The 7500-nt window shown below is 46.7% G+C and overlaps 1 protein-coding gene across 1 annotated transcript in view; it reads left to right on the top strand.

Moving 5' to 3' along the window:
• Positions 1-7500, top strand: part of LOC123516449 (nucleoredoxin-like) — a 223502-nt gene that overhangs the window by 199840 nt on the left and 16162 nt on the right. The window lies entirely within an intron of this gene.

The raw sequence follows: 7500 nt of genomic DNA on the forward strand, positions 1-7500 counted from the left end.
GGAGGAGGAGGAGGGTAAGGAAGGGTAGGAGGCAGCAAGGCAAGCAGGGACTTTGTACGTAATTTGCTGGAAAACAACTGAAACGGTTCAAAAATTAACACTTTGCGCGGCGGAATCACGCTGTTTATGTTCACTTTCATTAGCATTACTGGCACGCTTGGCTGGGCAGGAAGCGAGGCGACGGGGTAGAAGGGAAGGGAGGAGAGAGGTGGAGGGGGAAGCTTAGGGAAGGGGGGAAGGAGTGAGAAAGTGGATGGAAGGTTTGGGAAAAGGGTTGGGGAGATGGAAGGGCGTGCATTAGGTGATGGGAAGGAACTGAGGAGAAGGAGGAGGAATAGTGAATGTGATGGGAAAGAGGAATGTGTGGTGATGAAGGAGGGAGGAGGTAATGGAGGCCAAGAATCGTTGTTAAGTAGTTGTGCTAGGAAAAGGAAGGGAAAGAGAAGAATAAAGAGTAAAAGGCTTTCGCTCAACTTAAGATAATTTACTGCACAACTTCTTCATCTCTTCCCTCGTGTTTTTAAAAATATTGACGTAATTTATAGCGACGATAGTTAGTATGTGCTGTGGAAAGACTGGAGAGGAGGAGGAGGAGGAGGAGGAGGAGGAGGAGGAGGAGGAGGAGGAGGAGGAGGAGGAGGAGGAGGAGGAGGAGAAAGAAGAAGAGAAAGATTAAAAAGATAAAAAAGAAAAAGAAGAGCAAGAACAAGCAACACCAGTGATAAAAGATGAGTGGAGGACTTATATATGAAAGTGGAGAAAGCCACCAACAATTAATGTGGAAGCGTTGACCTTGAAGTGTGAATCTCAGATGTGTGGTGTGTGAGGCTTTTGAAAACGTGTTGTGACTCCAAGGTGAAGCAAGTGGCTGGTGGTGATGGCGCTGCTGTAGATGATTTAAGAACGTGGGGACGAAGAGCTGCCTTGAGCGATGTGCGGGCAGGGAGAGAGAGAGAGAGAGAGAGAGAGAGAGAGAGAGAGAGAGAGAGAGAGAGAGAGAGAGAGAGAGAGAGAGAGAGAGAGAGAGAGAGAGAGAGAGAGAGAGATTGGAGATTGTGTTACTAGTGTGTACATAATGCAGAGGGGCGGAGATGTAGTGGATGTGTAAGGAAAGGAAGGGGGAGGTAAGGGTTGTGCTGTTGGAGAGTATATACAGAAGGTGAAGAACATTGGCGTGTTGGTCTATTAGTGACAGTGGTCGGTGGAAGAGGAAAGTGTTTGGTTTGGTGAAGAAGTTTTGTAGGGTGGAGGAAAAAACGATTTGTATGGGGCGGCTGAGGATGTGGTGTGGATGTGGTGTGGAAGGAATGAAAAGAGCTGCTGCGTGTTCATGAGTGTTGTTTGAACCTGTCATTGTCAAAGAAAAATTCTTCCCTGGAGACGCTTAAAGCAACAACAACAACAACAACAACAACAACAACTACTACTACTACTACTACTACTACTACTACTACTACTACTACTACTACGTTTCTGCTGCTACTACTACTACGTTTCTGCTGCTGCTGCCGTTGCTGTCACCATCATCACCCCCACCACACAAGGAACAAAGAGAGCCTGCATGGAAACAAGGTGTGCTCACGCGAATAGAATTTAAAGAGATGATTACTTGTATATCGATAAGACTAATGACATAAAGGCGTCATGTGTGTGTGTGTGTGTGTGTGTGTGTGTGTGTGTGTGTGTGTGTGTGTGTGTGTGTGTGTGTGTGTGTGTGTGTGTGTGTGTGTGTGTGTGTGTGTGTGTGTGTGTGTATGGATGGATGGATGGATGGATGGATGGATAAGTGCGTGCGTGAGTGCGCGAGAGCTGGACTTTTAGCAGGAGCAAATCCACACTCATGCCGCGGCTCAGCCCTGTGTGGCAGAGGTGGAGGCCGTGGGGCGGCGCTGAATGGCTGTTCCTCCCCCTGCGAGGGCTGTGCGGAGCGTGATTATGCTTAAGAACAAAAGGAGGAACTTAATGAATGAAGCTAAGAACTGAGGCGTGGTCGTGGCGCCTTTGATATTGGGATGAAAAGGTTTCTGCTGCCGCATTCCGCACCTCGCTGGCCTCGCTGGCTCGGTGCTGGCGAGGCGAGGCAAAGCAAGGCCTGCTGGAGGGAAGCAGAGGAAAATTCATCTTTTTACCTTTTTACTTTCCTCTGAACATTCTGCCAGTTACATACGAACCCATTGTTATCTTTATCGTTGTTGATGTTGTTGTTATTATCATTATGGATATCATTTATTATTATTATTACTATTATTATCATTATTGTTATTATTGTTGTTATTATTGTGTTGTTGTTCTTTTTCGTCTTCTTCTTCTACTTCTTTAGTAACAGTAGAAGTATTGTCATCATTATTATTAGTAGTAACAGTAACAGCAACACTAGTAGTAATAGCAGCAGCAGCAGCAGCAACAACAACAACAACAACATAGTTGCCTTTTCACGATACATACCTACTGTACGTCGATGCCAAGACACTACACACAGGGAGTGAGGACTCCAGCAAACACATGAGTGATAGAACCTGTTGAGGCAGGTGACGCCCAATGAGGGATGACGTGGAGGCGTCGTCCATCACGGCCAGCCTGTTGTAGGGACGGGTGTGATGCTTACTGCGGTGAACAGAGAATACCATGAGAGAGAGAGAGAGAGAGAGAGAGAGAGAGAGAGAGAGAGAGAGAGAGAGAGAGAGAGTGTGTCCAGCCAATATGCTTTTTTTTTTTTTTTTTTTTTTTTTGTCCCTAGCAGGTTCTGGAAGTCGCTGTTTTCTGCTACTGAGGCTGGAGGGGAGAGAAAAGGGTGAATGAGCCGCTGAGTGGGTCCTCCTCCTCCTCCTCCTCCTCCTCCTCCTGGTTCCATCAAGCCCCTCCCCAGCTGCCATTGTGGGTGCAAGTCCCCAGCCGAGGGGACCAATTTACTTGAGTGTTTATTGTCATTACCCCTGGAAATCTCAGGCCAACGAGGGACACCCGCCCGAACCTCCGGACTCCCCTCTCTGTGCTCTCTCTCTCTCTCTCTCTCTCTCTCTCTCTCTCTCTCTCTCTCTCTCTCTCTCTCTCTCTCTCTCTCTCTCTCTCTCTCTCTCTCTCTCTATGGGTAACCACAGTACAATTGCAATAATTACCGTGCCTCATGGCGTGTCCTGTGCCATTCATATTCATTTATTTCTCTATTTATTCGACTTACTGTCAAAGATGATTATCCTCTCCCTTCCCTGAACACTCCTGCTTTGTCCTCGCAACAGGGAACACCGAGAAGAGGCTGCAGGAGGTCGTGTGTGTGTGGTGTGTATGTGGAAGGGGATGTGTTATTCATCCATGATTGTCTACTACTCACCCAGCCAGCCTTTCAGACAGACACAAGTAAAATGAAGATTAATGTTTGATTTGTTCTTTTTTTTTTCTCTCTCTTTCTTCAGTTTTTCGATGTGTCGATTTTTCTATTAGTTTACTCTCGCTCCCTCTGACCTTGTACGACCACGTCCCCTCCCACTCCTCCTCTTTCCTTTACTTTCTTCGTCTCGTGCCCTCTCATCGTCTACGTCTCACCTTCCCTACCCCTCGCCTACCCCTCCTTCCTGTCTGGCTTAGAGAACAGCATAGTTCTGGCCTCGTGTGGGAGAGATTAGATAAGTTGTTCTCTCTCGTCTCGTCCTGCTGCCCTTGTGCTACCAACGACTGGGACTTATTGCCCACATTAGCCAGCAGTCGTGCCTCAGCCTCTACCGAAGACTTGAATATATGTTGTTGCAGCGTAATGCATGTAGCGCGAGGGCCGGTAATGTGTTTTGTTTCTTCCGTAAGTGTGTGGCAATAACTGTGAATCAGGTTCAGGGTAGGAGGTCTTGTTGTGTGGCCCGAGTGAGCGGCAGTATTGAGCAGAGGGGCGCGAAGGCAGAGGAGAGAGGGAATGGAAAACAAGAGAATAGGTTGACAGGCCGCCCCTCCCCTCCAAACATTCCCAAGACTCATGAGTGTTACCATATTGATGTTCTGAACGCCTTCACTGCTTTGGTCTCTCTCTGATAACAATGAGAGCGTTGAAATTGAATGTTTGCATATACTGTACAAAGAAAAAAAAGAGTAGAAGGGGTTGAGTTTGTCCTTTTTTTAGGCTACAGAACTCCGTAAGAGACTATAGCATATGAATAAATATCTAAATTGGAAATATTTTTAATGAATTGTGCAAGTATTGCGTACAAATTTTAGCAGATATGATAAGTCTCTCGTGTAACGCTACATCCATGAAATACATTCGTGGCCAATAAATAGCCACCTACAAGTAAGTACCTGTTTATCTATCCATTTAAAAAGTTAGAGATGGATATGAGAGTAAATTAGTTGTGTAGTAGCGAAAAAATTAACCTCACTGTTGAAGGGAATCATCCCGTCGCACACCATCCTCATGACACATTTGCCTCGCTATGGCCTCGTGTAAGGTGCTCTTTACGCTTACGACAGTTCTGAAGCACTTTCCAGACAGTTTACCGTTTAGCGCGTGATGTCGGGCGGCGCAATGCGTGCAGGAACTCCTTCCAGGGATGCTACCGGCGCTCAGGAAATGCTTCATTGTGTTGAAAAATAGCAAACGGTGTCTTGAATATGCAGTAGGACCGTTATGAAAGTTCCTGATAGTTTAAAAGCAAGACAAAAACACACACACACACACACACACACACGCTGCCATCTGCTGGCCCCACTAGTTGCCGTGAGGCCCACTATAAATCATGTTTTATATCCATATGTATAAATAGTAAAGCTATTTTGCCTGAGTGAATGCCTGTGTATGTGATTGTACGCATGTCAGTATGAAAGTAGGGGAAAAAATACACACACACACACACACACACACACACACACACACACACACACACACACACACACACACACACACACACACACACACACACATTTAGAAAGCTCATTGTCTTGGGAATGTGTGTTTAAAGCGAACAACCGTAGGCCTTCTTTCTCCTCCTCAGAAGCGGGAAAACAAAGACTGCATTAGATATGGAAAGCCGAACAAAACAAGGGAAGTCAGGAACTATTCTTGGTCTGATAAAAGACAGAGAATTATAAAAAAGATGAGAGAGAGAGAGAGAGAGAGAGAGAGAGAGAGAGAGAGAGAGAGAGAGAGAGAGAGAGAGAGATGATCTTGCCATTATGGAGGTTGCGTCTACGGAATCAGCATCTCCATGCTTAAAACCTCCTTCTCCATCTCCATCTATGTGCATATCCTGCCTCTCAAGAGCCAGAGTGCATAGCCAGCCAGCCAGCCAGCCAGCCAGTATGTCAGCCAACCAGCCAGTCTGTCAGTCAATCAGATAACCAGATAGCCAATCAGTCCTTTAGTCAACCATTCAGTCAGTCAGTCTGTCAGTTAGTCAGTCAGTCAGTCAGTCAACCCGCAAGCTAAGAAGGCACATGGCCTGTAACCCAGCCAGCAAGTAAGACAGTTAGCCAGTCAGCCAGCCAGCACAATTCGACCTCTCAAATATTGAAGTCATGGCAGTGTTTCTTTTCCAAGTTACCCAAATGACATGATTTTTCGCTGCCTTTTCTATCATTACTAATATAATTCTTTTTCCTTCTCCTTCCCCTTGAGCGCTACTTACCAAACCTTACTCTCTCAGCAACGTATTCTGTACAGTGTACAGACTTCTATTTTCACCATCAAACAACCTGGCACGAGGGAAAAAGACTGTTACTGTTTGTTTTCCTTTGTATTTCTCCTCCTCTTCCTCATCCTTCTCGTGCTCCTACTCCTCCTCCTCCTTCTCCTTCTCCTTCTCCTTCTCCTTCTCCTTCTCCTTCTCCTCCTCCTCCTCCTCCTCCTCCTCCTCCTCCTCCTCCTCCTCCTCCTCCTCCTCCTCCTCCTCCTCCTCTTCCTCTTTCCTCTTCCTTCTCTCCCAACGGGTCTTCTTCATCAGAACCACGTCTTCCCACTTAATTCGCTGCCTTGCTCTGCATCCCCTCTCTCCTTCCCTCCTTCCAGTGGTCTTGTCCATGCTCTCTTCCAGGGCACCTCTTGACTGTAGCTCCCTTGGCTTTCACCTGGGAATAAAGGAGACTATTAAAGGGTTACACGTCATAAAGAAAGAGAGAGGAAAAATGTTGAGGAGTTGAAAATGAGAGAGAGAGAGAGAGAGAGAGAGAGAGAGAGAGAGAGAGAGAGAGAGAGAGAGAGAGAGAGAGAGAGAGAGAGAGAGAGAGAGAGAGAGAGAGAGAGAGAGAGAGAGAGAGAGAGAGAGAGAGAGAGAGAGAGAGAGAGAGAGAGAGAGAGAGAGAGAGAGAGAGAGAGAGAGAGAGAGAGAGGATCAGGGTGTTATAAGACGTTTCTTTTCCTTCCTTTTCTTTTCTTTCTCCTTTCATTTCCGTTAGCAAGGCGGGCAGAGGAGTCATGTGTATGTAGAATAGATAGTCATGGCGAGGAGGCGGAATTGAACTGAAACGTCCGAAACTCAAACGCGTAACAGACTTGCTTTTGTTTTCTTTCTCTTTTTTATTTCTCTTAAGATCGCACCGTTAAACCGTTAGGATTTTAGGGAAGGCATTGGGGAAGTGTGTGTGTGTGTGTGTGTGTGTGTGTGTGTGTGTGTGTGTGTGTGTGTTTCAGTGTTTGATCTGCTGCAGTCTCTGACGAGACAGCCAGACGTTACCCTACGGAACGAGCTTAGAGCTCATTATTTCCGATCTTCGGATAGGCCTGAGACCAGGCACACACACACACAACAGGACATCTTCTCGATTTACATCCCGTACCTACTCACTGCTAGGTGAACACACACACACACACACACACACACACACACACACGTGTGTGTGTGTGTGTGTGTGTGTGTGTGTGTGTGTGTGTGTGTGTGTGTGTGTTCATGATTCCAGCGATAGTTCAGTTTAGCGACGATCATATATTACTATGAAAAGAATCAGTAGAATCCATCGTATGACTTCCATGGAAAGCAAGACTGGGTTTAAAATTCCAGCATTAGGCAACTTTAGTTTTACGACGTATTAGCTGATCATGGAGAACTCTGAGTGTAGAGGAGCAAACGGTGGGGAAGGAGGGCACCCGTAATGAAAGGCGGTAGAGGAAGATGTCTCAACAGCGAGGGGATAAAGGGATTTGATACGATAGGCGATGAAAGTTGAGGGGATCGAGAGATAGTATCGAGGAGACGAACAGAAGCGATTAGATGCTCACACCGGGGAGGAGATGGGATACAAGGCGGCCAGGAAAGGTTTATGGGCTCAGGGCGGCAAGATAAGCAACGGCATTAAACGTTCAGGAAGGTGAAGGATGGGGGGACCTGAAGAGATGAACAGCGGCCACAAAATATTCAGAGCGGCTAAAGATACACGATTGAAAAGATGAACAGCCACTCACAGGCAAGTCCAGGTAACGGTGTTGGACGCCTGCTGAACCACATACACACACACACACACACACACACACACACACACACACACACACACACACACACACACACACACACACGCACTGGAAGCACA

Source organism: Portunus trituberculatus, chromosome 41 (genome assembly GCF_017591435.1).
Source record: "Portunus trituberculatus isolate SZX2019 chromosome 41, ASM1759143v1, whole genome shotgun sequence".
Classification (NCBI taxonomy): Eukaryota; Metazoa; Arthropoda; class Malacostraca; order Decapoda; family Portunidae; genus Portunus; species Portunus trituberculatus.